This window comes from Bubalus kerabau, chromosome 8, assembly GCF_029407905.1.
Source record: "Bubalus kerabau isolate K-KA32 ecotype Philippines breed swamp buffalo chromosome 8, PCC_UOA_SB_1v2, whole genome shotgun sequence".
Lineage (NCBI taxonomy): Eukaryota > Metazoa > Chordata > Mammalia > Artiodactyla > Bovidae > Bubalus > Bubalus kerabau.
The window spans coordinates 76,037,504-76,056,718 of NC_073631.1; positions in this window are offsets into that span (position 1 = coordinate 76,037,504).

A 19,215-nucleotide genomic window follows, 5' to 3' on the forward strand; every position below is an offset into this window, starting at 1 on the left:
AAAGAGTTAGGGATGGAGACCCATCCCAGGGAGGAAGTCCTAAAACAGGAGAAGTTTCCAAACACCAGGAAACCCTCTCACCGGCAGATCTGTGGGGAGTTTTGGAATCTCAGAGGGCAACATAACCAGGAGGAAAAAATAAATGAATAAAACCCACAGATTATGCTTCTAACTGCAACTCCCTGCAGAGAAGTAGCCCAGATGCTTGCATCAGGCACCAGCCAGTGGGGGCTGAACAGGGAGGCGTGGGCTGCATGCTTAGGGTAAGGACTGGGCCTGAATGCCCTGAGGACAATCTGAGGGAGCTAATGTGAGATAGCAACCCAAATTGTGGGATAGCCAGAGAGAGAAAAAAAAAAGAGGAAAGAGAGAGAACTTTCCCACTAAAAACTCTAACCTAAGGCACTGCCAGGCCCGCTCACGGAACAAAGGTTTGAGAGAATACCAGGGGAGAGCTAGCAGGCTGAGGACAGGCCCATCCCTGGCTGGAGGCAGGGAGGCAGACAGGCGACAGCCAGAGCTGGAAGGCAAGGGGCAAACTTGGCCCCAGAGATGGCATCCTCTACCAAACTGCAAGCAGGCTCCCAGTTGCTAACCAAGTCTTCCTGGGATCCTGGACGATTGACATCTTCCAGGAGGGTGGCAGCCAGAGATCAGCTCCCCAGAGGAGACACACGGAACACCTGAGACTGCGTCCTGCTGAGCACCTAGGAAACTGAGCGGCTTGGGCAGGGGAGGTGATAAGATACACGGCCCCACCTGGGGAGTGTGCGCTCACCAAGCACCTGATCACCTGAGCTGCTTAGATCCAGGAAGGGCACAAAAAACAGGTCCAACTGAGTCTGTGCCTTTGTGGAGTACCCGGGAACCTAAACCTGAGTGGCTTAGACCTGGGAAGTGCATGCAACCCAGGGCCCACCTTAGACAGTTCCCCTGCAGAGCAACCTGGAGCCTGAGAAGCATAGACTGGGAAAGCGCACATGCCGTGAGTGGGGGCAAACCCAGTGTGGCCCAGACACTGCAAGCACTCCCCCCACATGCCAGTGATGTTTGTTTGCAGTGTTCCTCCCTCCCCGCAGCACAATTGAACAAGTGAGCCTAAATAAATGACCACCTTCACCCCCTTGTGTCAGGGCAAAAGTTAGATCTTGAAGAGACTTGCAAACAGAGGAAGCCAAAATAAACAAAGAAGAGGGAACCCCTTTAGAAGTGACAGGTGCAACAGATTAAAACCCTGTAGTTAGCATTGGCTACATTGGAAGGGACCTATATAGACCTTGAGATGAAGTATAAGCTGGAACAAGAACTATCCGAAACTGAACTGACCCCACACTGCCCTCAAAAGCTCCAAAGAGATTACTAGATATATTTTACTATTAACATTTTTAATTTTTAAAAAATTTTTAGGTTCTTTATTACTCCTTTAATTTTCATTTTTAAAACCTACTATTACCATGCCAAAAAAAAATGACCCTATCTTTAAAGCAAACTTCATATTTTTTTAATAACTTTTGTGATTTTTTTTTTAAATTTTGTATTTTGAAAGTCTAACCTCTACTCTAGATTTTTAATCTTTGCTTTTTGGTATTTGTTATCAACTCTGTACCTTTAAGAATCCAATCTGCAGCACCCATTTTTACTTAGGAGTGTGATTACTTTCTTGATTGCTTTATCCCCTTTGACTCTTCTTTTTCTCTCCCAGGTCACCTCTATCTCCTCCCTCTCCCTTCTCTTCTCTACTTAACTCTGTGAATCTCTTTGCGTGTTCTGGGCTGTGGAGAACACTTAAGAAACTGATCACAGGCTAGATTGGGCTCTCTCCTTTTGACTCCCCCTCCTATCATCCTGGTCACCTCTAACTCCTTCCTCCCTTTCCTCTTCTCCATGTAACTCTGTGAACCTCTCTGGGTGTCCCCCACTGTGGAGAACCTTTTCACCATTAACCTAAATGTTTTAGCATCAGTGCTGTATGGATGGAGAACTCTTGAGGCTACTGTAAGAATAAGACTGAAAGCCAGAGGCAGGAGGCTTAAATCCCAAACTGGAGAACACCAGAAAACTCCTGACTCCAGGGAACATTAATAGACAAGAGCTCATCCAAAAGCCCCCATACCTACACTGAAACCAAGCTGCACCCAAGAGCCAATAAGTTTCAGAGCAAGACATATCAAGATAATTCTCCAACAACACAGGAACATAATTCTGAGCACAAAAATACAGGCAGCCAAAAGTCACACCAAACCCAAAGACACCTCAAAACTCACTACTGGACACTTCATTGCACTCCAGAGAGAAGAGATCCAGCTCTACCCACCAGAACACTGACTCAAGCTTCCCTAACCAGGAAATCTTGACAAGCCACTCGTCCAACCCCACCCACACAGAGGAGCCTCCATAATAAAGAGGAACCACAAACTTCTGGAATACAGAAAGACCACCCCAAACACAGCAACCTAAACAAGATGAAAAGGCAGAGAAATATTCAGCAGGTAAAGGAACATTATAAAAGCCCACAAACCAAACAAAAGAGGAGATAGGGAGTTTACCTGAAAAAGAATTCAGAATAATGATAGTAAACATAATCCAAACTCTTGAAAACAAAATGGAGTTACAGATAAATAGTCTGGAGACAAGGATTGAGAAGATGCAAGAAACGTGTGACAAGGACATAGAAGAAATAAAAAAGAGTCAATCAAGAATGAATAATGTAATAAGTGAGATCAAAAACACTCTGGAGGGAACCAACAGTAGAATAACTGAGGCAGAAGACAGGATAAGTAAGGTAGAAAATAGAATGGTGGAAATAAATGGGCAGAGAGGAAAAAAGAAAAAAGAATGAAAAGAAATGAGGACAGTCTCAGAAACCTCTGGGACAATGTCAAATGCCCCACCATTCGAATCATAGGAGTCTCAGAAGAAGATCTACAACCCCAGATTACTGTACCCAGCAAGGATCTCATTCAAATATGAAGGAGAAATCAAAAGCTTTACAGACAAATGAAAGCTGAGAGAATTCAGCACCACCAAACCAGCTCTTCAACAAATTATAAAGAATCTTCTCTAGACAGGAAACACAGAAAAGGTTTATAAAATTGAACCCAAGACAACAAAGTAAATTGTAATGGGATCTTCTTATCAATAATTACCTTAAATGTAAATGGGTTGAATGCCCTAATCAAAAGACAAAAACTGGCTGAATGGATATAAAAACAAGACCCCTATATATGCTGTCTACAAGAGACCCAACCCAAACCTAGGGACACATACAGACTGAAAGTGAATGGCTGGAAAAAGATATTTCATGCAAATGGAGACCAAAAGAAAGCAGGAGCAGCAATACTCATATCAGATAAAATAGACTTTGAAATAAAGGCCATGAAAAGAGACAAAGGACATTACATAATGATCAAAGGATCAATCCAAGAAGAAGATATAACTATTATAAATATATATGCACCCAACATAGGTGCACTGCAATATGTAAGGCAAATGCCAACAAGTATGAAAGGGGAAATTAACAGTAACACACTAATAGTGGGAGACTTTAATACTCCACTCACACCTATGGATAGATCAACTAAACAGAAAATTAGCAAGGAAACACAAACTTTAAATGATACAATGGACCAGTTAGACCTAATTGATATCTATAGGACTGCTGCTGCTGCTGCTAAGTCGCTTCAGTTGTGTCTGACTCTGTGTGACCCCATAGACGGCAGCCCACCAGGCTCCCCCATCCCTGGGATTCTCCAGGCAAGAACACTGGAGTGGGTTGCCATTTCCTTCTCCAATGCATGAAAGTGAAAAGTGAAAGTGAAGCCGCTCAGTTGTGCCTTACTCTTAGCGATCCCATGGACTGCAGCCTACCAGGCTCCTCCATCCATGGGATTTTCCAGGCAAGAGTACTGGAGTGGGGTGCCATTGCCTTCTCAGATCTATAGGACATTTCACCCTAAAACAATGAATTTCACCTTTTTCTCAAGTGCACACGGAACCTTCTCCAGGATAGATCACATCCTGGGCCATAAATCTAGCCTTGGTAAATTCAAAAAAATTGAAATCATCTCAAGCATATTTTCTGATCACAATGTGGTAAGATTAGATGTCAACTATAGGGGAAAAAAAAACTATTAAAAATACAAACATATGGAGGCTAAACAACACACTTCTGAATAACCAACAAATCACAGAAGAAATTAAAAAAACAAATCAAAATATGCATAGCAACAAATGAAAATGAAAACACAACAACCCAAACCTATGGGATTCAGTAAAAGCAGTGCTAAAGGGGAGGTTCATAGCAATACAAGCCTACCTCAAGAAACAGGAAAGAAATCAAATAAATAACCTAACTCTACACCTACAGTAACTAGAAAAAGAAGAAATGAAGAACCCCAGGGTTAGTAGAAGGAAAGAAATCTAAAAATTAGTGCAGAAATAAATGCAAAAGAAACAAAGGAGACCATAGCCAAAATCAACAAAGCTAAAAGTTGGTTCTTTGAGAAGATAAATAAAATAGACAAACCATTAGCCAGACTCATCAAGAAAAAAAGGGAATTTCTCCAGAGAAGACATACAGATGGCTAACAAACACATGAAAAGATGCTCAACATCACTCATTATCAGAGAAATGCAAATCAAAACCACTATGAGGTACCATTTCACGCCAGTCAGAATGGCTGTGATCCAAAGTCTACAAGCAATAAATGCTGGAGAGGGTGTGGAGAAAAGGGAACCCTCTTACACCGTGGGTGGGAATGCAAACTAGTACAGCCACTATGGAGAACAGTGTGGAGATTCCTTAAAAAACTGAAAATATAACTGCCTTATGACCCAGCAATCCCACTGCTGGGCATACACACTGAGGAAACCAGAAGGGAAAGAGACACGTGTACCCTGATGTTCATCGCAGCACTGTTTATAACAGCCAGGACATGGAAGCAACCTAGATATCCATCAGCAGATGAATGGATAAGAAAGCTGTGGTACATATACATAATGGAGTGCTACTCAGCCATTAAAAAGAACACATTTGAATCAGTTCTAATGAGGTGGATGAAACTGGAGCCTATTATACAGAGTGAAGTAAGCCAGAAAGAAAAACACCAATGCAGTATACTAATGCATATATATGGAATTTAGAAAGATGGTAACAATAACCCTGTGTACGAGACAGCAAAAGAGACACTGATGTATAGAACAGTCTTATGGACTCTGTTGGAGAGGGAGAGGGTGGGAAGATTTGGGAGAATGGCATTGAAACATGTGTAATATCATGTATGAAACGAGTTGCCAGTCCAGGTTTGATGCACGATACTGGATGCTTGGGGCTGGTACACTGGGACGACCTAGAGGGATGCTGTGGGGAGGGAGGAGGAAAGAGGGAGGAGGTTTCAGGATGGGGAGCACATGTATACCGGTGGCGGATTCATTTTGATGTTTGGCAAAACAAATACAGTGTTTGAGGTTTAAAAATAAAATAAAATTTAAAAAAAAAAGAAAAGGGAGAAGAATCAAATCAACAAAATTAGAAATGAAAATGGAGAAATCACAACAGACAACACAGAAATACAAAGGATCATAAAAGACTACTATCAGCAACTTATGCCAATAAAACGGACAACTTGGAAGAAATGGAAAAATTCTTAGAAAAGTATAACTTTCCATAACTGAACCAGGAAGAAATAGAAAATCTTAACAGACCCATCACAAGCACAGAAGTCAAAACTGTAATCAGAAATCTTCCAACAAACAAAAGTCCAGGACCACATGGCTTCACAGCTGAATTATACCAAAAATTTAGAAAAGAGCTAACATCTATCCTACTCAAACTCTTCCAGAAAATTGTAGAGGAAGGTAAACTTTCAAACTCATTCTATAAGGCCACCATCACCCTAATACCAAAACCAGACAAAGATGCCACAAAAAAAGAAAACTACAGGTCAATATCACTGATGAACATAGAGGCAAAAATCCTTAACAAAATTCTAGCAAACAGAATCCAACAACATAATAAAAAGATCATACATCATGACCAAGTGGGCTTTCTCCCAGGGATGCAAGGATTCTTCAATATTTGCAAATCAATCAATGTGATATACCACATTAACAAATTTAAAGATAAAAACCATATGATTATCTCAGTAGATGCAGAGAAAGCCTGTGACAAAATTCAGCATCCATTTATGATAAAAACCCTTCAGAAAGCAGGCATAGAAGGAACATACCTCAACACAATAAAAGCCATATATGATAAACCCACAGCCAACATTATCCTAAATGGTGAAAATTGAAATGGTGAAAATTGAAATTTCCCCAAAAGTCAGGAACAAGACAAGGATGCCCACTCTTACTACTACTATTCAACATAGTTTTGGAGGTTTTAGCCACAGAAGTCAGAGAAGAAAAAGAAATAAAAGGAATCCAGATTGTAAAAGAAGAAGCAAAACTCTCACTGTTTACAGATGACATGATCCTCTATATAGAAACCCCTAAAGACTCTACCAGAAAATTACTAGAGCTAATCAATGAATATAGTAAAGTTGCAGAATATAAAATTAACACACAGGAATCCCTCTCATTCCTATACACTAACAATGAGAAAACAGAGAAATTAAGGAAACAGTTCCATTCACCATTGCAAAAAAAAAAAAAAAAAAAAAAGAATAAAAGACTTAGAAATAAATCTACCTAAAGAAACAAAAGACCTATATATAGAAAACTATAAAACACTGATGAAAGAAATCAAAGATGACACAAATAGATGGAGAAATATACCATGTTCATGGTTTGGAAGAATCAATATAGTGAAAATGAATATACTACCCAAAGCAATCTGTAGATTCAATGCATCCCTATCAAGCTACCAACAGCATTCTTCACAGAGCTAGAACAAATAATTTCACAATTTGTATGGAAATACAAAAAACCTCAAATAGACAAAGCAATCTTGAGAAAGAAGAATGGAACTCGAGGAATCCACTTGACTGACTTCAGGCTATACTATAAAGCAACAGTCATCAAGACAGTATGGTACCAGCACAAAGACAGAAACATAGATCAATGGAACAAAATAGAAAGCCCAGAGATAAATCCACACACCTATGGACACCTTATCTTTGACAGAGGAGGCAAGAATATACAATGGAGAAAAGACAATCTCTTTAACAAGTGTGCTGGGAAAACTGGTCAACCACTTGTAAAAGAAGGAAACTAGAACACTTTCTAACACCATACACAAAAATAAACTCAAAATGGATTAAAGATCTAAATGTAAGACCAGAAACTATAAAACTCCTAGAGGAGAACATAGGCAAAACATTCTCTGATGTAAATCATAGCAGGATCTTCTATGACCCACCTCCCAGAGTAATGGGAATAAAAGCAAAAATAAACAAACGGGACCTAATTAAACTTAAAAGCTTTTGCACAACAAAGGAAACTATAAGAAAGGTGAAAATACAGCCTTCAGAATGGGAGAAAATAATAGCAAACAAAGCAACTGACAAAGAATTAATCTCAAAAATATACAAACAACTCCTGCAGCTCAATTCCAGAAAAATAAGTGACCCAATCAAAAAATGGGCCAAAGAACTAAACAGACATTTCTCCAAAAAAGACATACAGATGGCTAACAAATACGTGAAAAGATGCTCTACATCACTCATTATCAGAGAAATGCAAATCAAAACCACTATGAGGTACCATCTCATACCGGTCAGAATGGCTGCTATCAAAAAATCTACAAACAATAAATGCTGGGGAGGGTGCAGAGAAAAGGGAAACCTCTTACACAGTTGGTGGGAATGCAAACTAATAAAGCCACTATGGAGAACAGTGTGGAGATTCCTTAAAAAACTGGAAACAGAACTGTCATATGACCCAGCAATCCCACTACTGGGCATACACACCAAGGAAACCAGATTTAAAAGAGACATGTGTTCCCCAATGTTCATCGCAGCACTGTTTACAATAGCCAGGACATGGAAACAACCTAGATGTCCATCGGAAGATGAATGGATAAGAAAGTTGTGGTACATATACACAATGGAGTATTACTCAGCTATTAAAAAGAATGCATTTGAATCAGTTCTAATGAGGTGGATGAAACTGGAGCCTATTATACAGAGTGAAGTATGTCAGAAAGAGAAACACCAATACGGTATAATAATGCACGTATACGAATTTAGAAAGATGGTAACGATGCCCCTATATGCGAGACAGCAAAAGAGACACAGATGTAAAGAACAGACTTTTGGACTCTGTGGGAGAAGGCGAGGGTGGGATGATTTAAGAGAATAGCATTGAAACATATATATTATATCATATGTGAAATAGATCACCAGTCCAGGTTCAATGCATGAGACAGGGTGCTCAGGCCTGGTGCATTGGGATGACCCTGAGGGTTGGGATGGGGAGGGAGGGTCAGGATGGGGAACACATGTACATCCATGGCTGATTCATGTGAATGTATGGCAAAAACCACCACAATATTGTAAAGTAATTAGTCTGATTAAAATAAATTAAAATAAAATAAAATAATCTCCCCCCGCTCCCCCCCACACACAAATACAAATTGAAAGAAAGGCTGGAGGAGGTAGTAGTCCACTCTCTTCCTGGCAACACATCTTCTGCATCATCCTTCTTGTGTTACTCTGTGCCATTTTGATGGGGAGACTGCCCATCCATGCCCTCACATCAATGACCCCATAGATAATTTAACCTTGACCCAGGAATGGACTTTTTATGGCTTTGATGTAAACCCCTGTGAATATATGAGAACTTTGAATAGTAGAAAGAATATTTGACAAGAGGCTATAGGGTCTTGTTTCTAGTACCAGTTCTGTTCCATAATGAAAGAAAACCATGAGAAGAATTTCATCTTTCCAACTCAGAGTCTTCAGCAATCTAATGAGGACAATTATGGAAGCTTTACTTGCCTCATAGGAGTGATGGAAGGACCAAATAAAGCAATATGAATATGTTTTGAAACACTTGCTTCCTGGAACGTGGGTTATCTTTCAGAACAATGTGGGTTATCTTCTTTCACTTTCATCCAAATTTTCTATCCTTCCCACTCTTTTCACAGTCTTCACAGTTGTTGCTGGGTAATGTGAACTAACTTGCTTATTTATGCTCTATTATATTGTACATATAGACAATGTTTTATTTTTTGCAGATCTTTTTTTGTTTTGTTGATTTAAATTTTTTTCTTGTAAAAAGTAGTGAGTAAAAGGGCTTTGCTAATATTCTAAAGTCACTGTACTTTGATGGCAGCTGATATACCTTAGCATTTCTTGTCAAGATTTAACTATTTTTCTAACAGCAGGGCATAATAATATTAGCAATCATAGATGACACTTATTCAACAATTTTGAAACGGGAACTCACTTGAGATATTTTCATATAACACCAACAACTGTATGTGTTAGATATCATTATCTTTCTTACTCCAAATATGAGAAAAATGAAGATTAAGGAAGAATTGCCCAAAGTCACGAAGACTCCATAGTAATTGTGGAGTCAAAATTTGAATGTTGGTGCTCTAACTCTGTGTTCTTAGCCACAGCTTTGGGTTTGAGGAGTAGCAGGTAAACAGAAAACCAAAATGATAAAGCATTCCAGGCAGAAGAGAGGAGGTGGACAACAAGAAGGTGCATTTCAAGCACTCGTCCTTCTACTCATATACATTATTCCATCCTCAGTACCTGACATGCTGTCTGGCAAAGAGTAGGTATTTAATAAATATTAATGAATTTAATGCCTGAGACTTGGAGTTTCCAGGAATTGCAAGGAGACTGACATACTTGGAAATTAGAATATGATGGGAAAAATAGCAAAAAGTCAATATATGCAAATAAGTGAATAAAGATTTCTGGATAAAATATTGTTTGAAGCAAGTCTAATCATTCATTCATTCATTTGTTCCTTCTTTAAAAATTTATTAACCACTATTATATAAAATATTTAGAAATAAGATATATAAATAATGAAGCTAGAGTCCCTGACTTGCAGAGATACACTTTAAATATTTCAAACAAGAGCTTTGAAGAAGACAGACACAGAAATTATCACTTTTATTGGCAGCATTTCTAGAAATAAAAGCTAGTAAACTGATACCTAGATAAGACAATCAAACAATTATCTCTATTATGTATTATTAGCATGCTAAATAAGAACTTTTTTTATACCAATCAAATCTCCAGTGTTGATTATGATATTTACATGCCAGGAATCATCCTTTTACAATAAGATAGTTAAAATAATTTACTATCATTTGGTAATAAAGTAAAAGACATATATATGAGTTAATAGATTTCATAACTTAAATGTGATTTTTGCCCAATCAGTAATAACAACTTGTCATGATAAACTTACTGATGAGATTTAAGCTTGTAATATAAAGGAAACACACAGCAATAAACAACTAATAATATTTTCTGTGTATCCCAAACACATAATTTTAAGTTTGAGGGTAAATAATAAGGTAGAAAGCAGTTCATCCTTGACAAAAATGCAAAAATAAAAGAAAAAATTGGAATAAAATGAAGAGAAAACCATGTTAGTGAAAGTGAATTTTATAGACACATATATTCTCTGTTTTACTGGCTAATTGTTCATTTGTTGTGTATAGCAAATAAAACATCACTGGTATTTTTCTGGCCTTTAAACCTCGTATTTGTCAATGTAACACCTGTCCACACTAGTTGCCATAGGATGGGTTTCCTGGGAAACATGCAACCTAGCATTCAACTTGTTTAATACTGAGCTTTCTTGAGATTAAGCCTTGTGGAAAGGAATAAAAGAAAAGCCGAAGGAGAAGACAAGCTGTGGTGGGGTTCCAAGGACAGTATCAGCTGAATGTCCAGCTAAAATGGAAGCTAGAATGTCCTTTAAGAGTTATCTGTCCCAAGTTGGGTTGAGATGGCCCGGCCCAACTTCAGTCCATCATTAAATACAGGCTGACTGGGAAGCTACTTTACTTTGGAAGAAAGGGTTTTTGTCAGCTAAGACCATCCCAGAAAAGGATGATAGTTGAAGGTGACTGTCAGCAGCCCTGTTGGCAGCCGGTACTATCTCTTAATAGATGGTTCAGAAAGTATTTCAGGAAAAGGAGTCTCCTTCTCCACCCCCATCCTATCACCAGTCCTACTTCCCTCAGCCAATATTTTTTTCTGTGATTCCTGTTTGGGTATTTTCTAGTGATTACTCTTGAGTTATAGGTTATATACTTTTATATATACTCTGTTTCTTCAGTCATGGTGAGGTGCTATGCTTTTAAGCATGGATTTGTTTTGGAGGGAGAGACATTTGCCAGAAGAGTAAGTAATAAAATATTCTACGCAGAGGAGAAAGGGAGAACTGCAGTGAGATGCCTCTAAAGCATCAGCCTCTTCCTCTCCCTCCCATGTGCAATACTGTGTCCTCAGCACCTGGCACAGTGCTTGGCAATGATTCAGTTCAGTTCAGTGCAGTCACTCAGTCGTGTCTGATTCTTTGTGACTCCATGAATCACAGCACACCAGGCCTCCCTGTCCATCACCAACTCCTGGAGTTCACTCAAACTCACGTCCATCGAGTCGGTGATATCATCCAGCCATCTCATCCTCTGTCATCCCCTTCTCCTCCTGCCCCCAGTTGCTCCCAGCATCAGGGTCTTTTCCAATTAGTCAACTCTTTGCATCAGGTGGCCAAAGTATTGGAGTTTCAGCTTCAGCATCAGTCCTTCCAATGAACACCCAGGACTGATCTCCTTTAGAATGGACTGGTTGGATCTCCTTGCAGTCCAAGGGACTCTCAAGAGTCTTCTCCAACACCACAGTTCAAAAGCATCAATTCTTCGGTGCTCAGCTTTCTTCACAGTCCAACTCTCACATCCACACATGACCACAGGAAAAACCATAGCCTTGACTAGACGGACCCTTGTTGACAAAGTAATATATCTGTTTTTCAATATGCTATCTAGGTTGGTCATAACTTTCCTTCGAAGGAGTAAGTGTCTTTTAATTTCATGGCTGCAGTCACCATCTGCAGTGATTTTGGAGCCCCCAAAAATAAAGTTTGACACTGTTTCCACTCTTTCTCATCTATTTCCCATGCAGAGATGGGACCATATGCCATGATCTTAGTTTTCTGAATGTTGAGCTTTAAGCCAACTTTTTCACTCTCCTTTTCACTTTCATCAAGAGGCTTTTTAGTTCTTCTTCACTTTCTGCCATAAGGGTGGTGTCATCTGCATATCTGAGGTTATTGATATTTCTCCCAGCAAGCTTGATTCCAGCTTATGCTTCTTCCAGCCCAGCATTTCTCATGATGTACTCTGCATATAAGTTGAATAAGCAGGGTGACAATATACAGCCTTGATGTACTGCTTTTCCTATTTGGAACGAGTCTGTTGTTCCATGTCCACTTCCAACCGTTGCTTCCTGGCCTGCATAGAGGTTTCTCAAGAGGCAGGTCAGGTAGTCTGGCATTCCCATTTCTTTCAGAATTTTCCAGTTTCTTGTGATCGACACATTCAAAGGCTTTGGCATAGTCAATAAAGCAGAAATAGATGTTTTTCTGGAACTCTCTTGCTTTTTCAATGATCCAGCAGATGTTGGCAATTTGATCTCTGGTTCCTCTGCTTTTTTGAAAATCTCTTGAACATCTGCAAGTTCATGGTTCACGTACTGCTGAAGCCTGGCTTGGAGAATTTTGAGCATTACTTTACTAGCGTGTGAGATGAGTGCAATTGTGTGGTAGTTTGAGCATTCTTTGGCATTGCTTTTCTTTGGGATTGGAATGAAACTGACCTTTTCCAGTCCTGTGGCCACTGCTGAGTTTTCCAAATTAGCTGGCATATTGAGTGCAGCACTTTCACAGCATCATCTTTTGGTCAAACAGGAGATGGCAAGAATTCTAGGAATCAGAGAACTAAAATGGACTGGATTGGCAGTGATTAGGTCTTTAGAAAACATTGTTGACTCCTTTGCTGAAAGGTGGGGTTTGGCTCACGTTTTCCTCCCCCTCCTCTCAAATGTTTAAAGTTTAATTATTTTAAGTTTTTCTGTTTATCTCCACTGCAATTCTAATGCTATTTTTAGTCTCCTTCTTCTTTATCATCTTTTTGTTTTTGTATTTTTGAATGTACTCTCAACTACCAATACCTCTTAGCTCCCACTAATGAGAGAAGGACTCCAGTGTCCCTACCCTTTCCTTCACCTGTCCCACTTTTTGCTTCCTATCGTCAATCAACTATAGTTTACTTGTGTATTGTTCAGTGTGTTGACATTTTATATTCTTTTTCTGAACCACAATCATGTTATCTAATGCTTTTCCTCCCTGGCCTGACTGCCAGAATCAAGTGTAATAACAGCTACCAACTGCTCAAATAAATAAAACTTTTGAAAACCTCTGGCTGAAGACTACCATTTTGGAGGTTCTGTTGGCTGATGGTTTCCATATAATGGTTGTCAGCTGGTGCCTATGGCCTGGACTTAGGCAGTGTGTGTGTTTTATTTGGTCTGTGGAGTATTTTGTGTATTTAGGCCTTATATATTTAGGCCAGTATTTAAAAAGCAGATGATTTTAGGTTGACTCTAAAAGTGAAGAATCAGTGAACAGCATTTATATTGCATTCTGTACAAGTATTCTCTGGGTTGGCTGCATTTAAGCACATTCTCTTATTCAGAGGCTGTATCTCATAGATTGGTCTTTTATTTTCCTCTTTTCATTCATATTTTATGTCCATATTTTATTCTCTGCACTATAAGATATTTTATGCTGCTTAATTTGAGCAATTTTAATATAAATCTCTGAGTGCTTAAAAAATTCTCTAGGTGACACTTTACTCAGAATCCTAGTTTGTCTAATTTCTCTGATCATGTCAGAGGTTTCTCTTCTGATTCCTGAGTGATTTTAAATTTTTGTCATTTTCTTTCACAGTGTTTGTTCTCCTCTTATAACTAAGAATTATTGGTTGTCATTAACAGTCATCAGATGAAGGGTTGAGTAGGTGGTATGGTGTTTCTTACTATTGTGTAAATAGGTGTGTTTTCCTTTCAGATCTTTGCTGCAGGTGGTATTCTGACTGTGAACTCTCCATAGCGTAAGGCATAGAACACCAATGTATGTGCAAGGCTCTTCTTTCAAGGTGAGTGGTGGATGTGCTCTAATCACTTTCAGCATCAGGATCCACTTCCTTCTAAGTGAGCCCTTTTTTTTTTTTTCACTGTCTGGAAAGCTAGAGACTTTTTTCCCCTAGACTCCCCAGCAACCAGGATTCTGGGAGTGAAATAGGTTCTACATATTAGAAAAAAGAGCTTCTTCCTGCTGTCTTTTGGCTGTTTTCTTCTGGCAATAAAGGCATCGGAAATGTACCTCTGCAGGAAGGTTTCAGTTTCTCATCTCCAGTTTTCTGAAGCTTGTCAGGTTGTAGGCAGCAGCTCTTTTCTAATCTCTGTTTTCTAATCTGTATGTTCACAATTTCAGTTGTTTCCAGAGTTCTGCTTTTTGCAGAAGTAGCAACTGTTTTAGTGATCAGGATCAGTTCTATACTGTTCTGAGAGTCATGTTTAAAACCTGACTGTATATACTACTGCTCCATAACTTCCACTGATTGAATCACCTAATTCCCATTATTTGATCCTGTCTTGCTTAAAACAAGCAAAAACAAAGAAGATCAGAGTGCTTTTATTCCTTTACTGACTCCAGATAGACAGAATAAATAAATGGGGAGCTAGGGATCAGGCTATAGGCCCTGAAATGTCAGTGGGAAGGAGATTATTCTGGGAAGTTTATACTAGCTTTCTTGATTTTTTTTTTTTTAAGAGAGGGAACTTTTAGGATTGAAATAAGACTAGGGTAAATGCCACATGTTTGTGCCCTGAGTTGATGTGGGGAGAAGAGCAAGAGGATATCTGCTCCTATTGTTATGTGGCTAGATACTTAGATCTTCAGCTAATTTCACTGTTTTCAGACCCTACCTCACACCATCCTCCATTACATCTGCTGCCTTTGGGATTTCAGCAGACAGCCTGAGCAACTCTGGAGCTGTGATCCCCATGTAATATACTCTCAACCTCTTGTTGAGATTGATATTCCAATCTCAACAGCGATGTTCCAATATGTTTTCTCCCTTCCAGAAATGTTTTTGATTTCTTGACCTACTGCAGACACCCCACACCTATATTCCTAATGATTACTTCAATACTTTTTACTTCAATACAATATTTCATTAGAATCTCTGAGATAAATGAGATTTATGAGATAAATAAATTAGAGATGTATGAGATAAATGAGAACAAACAAGCTTGTTCTCAGAGTGGATCTTTAGTCAGGTTCTCATCTGAAGTACTGCTTCACCAGTTTCAGAAGCAGAGGTTGAAACAGAAATACTTTCTATCATATAAGTGATCTATCTGGCCATTTTATATTACTAGTGACTTTTCTACACTTTCATAACAGTTGTAAAGTTTTGTAAACCAATCTTTATTAAATGTATGACCTCTTTCCCATTAGAAGGAAAATATCTAAAACATTTGAATGTTGTATTAGTGGCAGCCAAGCAGACATCATCATATTCTATTTAAATCTAATCATCAAAAGTGAGAAAGCATAAGAACCTCAGTTAAAACTTGTATGTAAACTCTGATGTTGCCATTTATGACTTTGAAAAGTAGGTCAGGTTACTTAATCTCTCTGAGCTTCAGTTTTTAAAATTTGTCAAAATGTTGATAAGGAGATTTACTGTGCAGTATTCAAGTGGTAATTAAATAGTATGAGGTGAACCAATGAAGACGACATATATAGTGCCTATTGTATAGTATTTGTTCAACTTAAAAAAAAAAAGAAAACTTCTTCTCTGGATAACTGGAAAAATTCCCCAATGTGAATTCCTTAATGTTACCTCATGAACATAAAGATATCAGGAAGCCCCAGGAAAATGTTATAGGAAATGTATATAGAAAATTCTGCGCAAATCGCAAAGAGAACAGGTTTCATTGTTTTGCCCCCAAAGTTATAATGACAATAGTAATACAGACAGAAGCTAATATGGTTAATGTCTTTAAATTATGCTAGATAATAAAGGGAACACTGGTTATGATTTCTGAAGAATATTTCAAACATCTAGCCTGAATTTTCCAAAAGAATACTGTTAATAAAGGGAATGTAATACATTGAATCTGAAAGATATGTCTTGTTTTTCTTTTAACTCATTCAGTTCAGTTCAGTCACTTAGTCATGTCTGACTCTTTGTGACCCCATGAATTGCAGCACACCAGGCCTCCATGTCCATCACCAACTCCTAGAGTTCACTCAAACTCACGTCCATCGAGTCAGTGATGCCATCCAGCCATCTCATCCTCTGTCGTCCCCTTCTCCTCCTGCCCCCAATCCCTCCCAGCATCAGAGTCTTTTCCAATGAGGCAACTCTTCGCATGAGGTGGCCAAAGTACTGGAGATCAGCTTCAGCATCATTCCTTCCAAAGAACACCCAGGACCAATCTCCTTTAGAATGGACTGGTTGGATCTCCTTGCAGTCCAAGGGACTCTCAAGAGTCTTCTCCAACACCACAGTTCAAAAGCATCAATTCTTTGGCACTCAGCTTTCTTCACAGTCTAACTCTCACATCCATACATGACCACTGGAAAAACCATAGCCTTGACTAGACGGACCTTTGTTGGCAAAGTGATCTATCTGCTTTTGAATATGCTATCTAGGTTGGTCATAACTTTTCTTCCAAGGAGTAAGCATCTTAATTTCATGGCTATAACCACCATCTGCAGTGATTTTGGAGCCCCCCAAAATTAAGTCAGACACTGTTTCCACTGTTTCCCCATCTATTTCCCATGAAGTGATGGGACCAGATGCCATGATCTTAGTTCTCTGAATGTTGAGCTTTAAGCCAACTTTTTCACTCTCCTCTTTCACTTTCATCAAAAGGTTATATCTGAGGTTATTGATATTTAAATCATTACCTTGATCAATTCAAGTAGCTTTTGAAACCATGAATAAAGTCCATAATTTTGGAGACAGAATTGAGAAAAGGATGATATGAACAAATATCCTGGGCCTTTATCTAGGTAATCATCTTTTTCATTCCTTTCTGTGTTTTCTTTTTAACTCTTTTTGAAATTTCTCTTTGGGACAAAAGACACTAACACTCATCATCAGCATATTGTGATTATAATGATTTTGAGATAGTTTTTTATTGTTTAACATGACCTGGTCACTTAAATAAAATATTAGCTTCCAGTGTTATAAAGCTTTATATCTCCAGAGTTTTTTCCTCTGATTGGATTTTAAGATTAAATAAGCCAATGAAATGAAGTCCCTACTCCCACAGTTACAACCCTGTGGGAGGTCAGCCCCTGAAGAAAAACCCATGGTTTTGATGGTGAGGAGAATTGGGGCACATTCTAAATAAAGCCCTAGCCAGGATGTGTTGCTTTTGAGAACACTGCTTTTCTGAGGTTTATGAGTTGGTTTTCTTTTTCTTTTTTTTTGGTTATGAGATGTTTAAGACATGAATTAACTCCTTTGGTTTCTCTCTTTAAGTACACAAACATTTTGAGAAGGTTGAAAGATGTAAAGTCTTCAGCTAAAGAGACACTTGATGTCCCATTTTGTTTTTGTTTCATCTGTCCAAACGAGAAAACCTGAGCCATGAGGAGGCTGTACAAATTTCCAGAGAAACATACATTTCCCTCAAGAGATTAAGAATCAGAATAATACTGGACTTCTTAGCAGTACTGGAAGCTCAAAGACGGTTTTAAAAATTACATCTAATCTAGAATTTTTATACTATCAATCAAATATAGGATGAAAATAGAATATTTCGGACATGCAAGATAATATATATATGTCTTGATACTTCTCTGGCAATCCAGTGGTTAAGATGCCACACTTCCACTTTAGGGGGCATGGGTGCAGTCCCTGCTTGTGGATCTAAGATCCCACATACTGGACGGCAGGGCAAAAAAAGCTTTTGAAGGATATACTTTCCATAAACCAGGGAGTAAATCAAAAAAAGAGAATATATGGAACCTAGGAAATGGGAGTCTAATACAAGTGAGAAGTGAAGGGAATCCCAGGATGATGACAAAAGAGTTTATAAAGAAAATAACTGCAGAGTGATGTGACTAGACTGAGCAAGTCAGAGATGTCTAGGAAAAATTTATCTGTGAAGATAGATTGTTAGGATTTCTGATGTATTTAGATACATTGGCACTTCCAAGGTAGCAGTAGTGGTAAAGAATCCATCTGCCAATGCAGGATACTCAAGAAATGCAAGTTCGATTCCTGGGTTGGGAAGATTCCCTGGTGTAGGGAATGGCACCTCCCTCCAGTATTCTTGCCTGGAAAATTCCGTGGACCAAGGAGAATGGTGGGCTACAGTTCATGGGGTCGCAAACAGTTGGACACGGCTGAGCAGACACACACATAGATACATTGAGTGAAGATTTACATAATTGAGGTATTGTTTGGGGATGAAAAATGATGAATATCTAGAATATTAGGCCAATAAAGATTGCCAGGAGATATATCAACCACCTCAGATATGTGGATGATGCCACTCTAATGGTAGAAAGTGAAGAGGAACTAAAGAACCTCTTGATGAGGGTGAAGGAGGAGAGTAAAAAAGTCAGCTTAAAGCTAAATATTTAAAAAATGAAAATCATGGCATCTGGTCCCATCACTTCATGGCAAATAGAAAGGGAAAATGTGAAAGCAGCGAAAGATTTCCTCTTCTTGAGCTCTAAAATCACTGCAGATGGTGACTACAGCCTTAAAATTAGAAAATAATTGCTTCTTGGCAGGAAAGACTTGACTAACCTAAGACAGTGTGCTAAAAAGCCAAGACATCACTTTGCTGACAAAGGTCCATATGGTCAAGGCTATGGTCTTTCCAGTAGTCATGTATGGTCATGAGAGCTGGACCATAAAGAAGGCAGAGCACTGAAGAATTGATGCTTTCAAATTGTGGTCCTGGAGAAGACTCATGAGAGTCCCTTGGACTCTTGATCTCAGATTGACTGAGATCAAATCAGTCAATCTTAAAGGAAATCAACCCTGAATATTCATTGGAAGGACTGATGCTGAAGCTGAACTCCAATATTTGGCCACCTGTTGTGAACAGCCAACTCACTGGAAAAGACTCTGATGCTGGGAAAGATTGAAGGCAAAAGGAGAAGAAGGCGACAGAGGATGAGATGTTTTGATGGCATTAG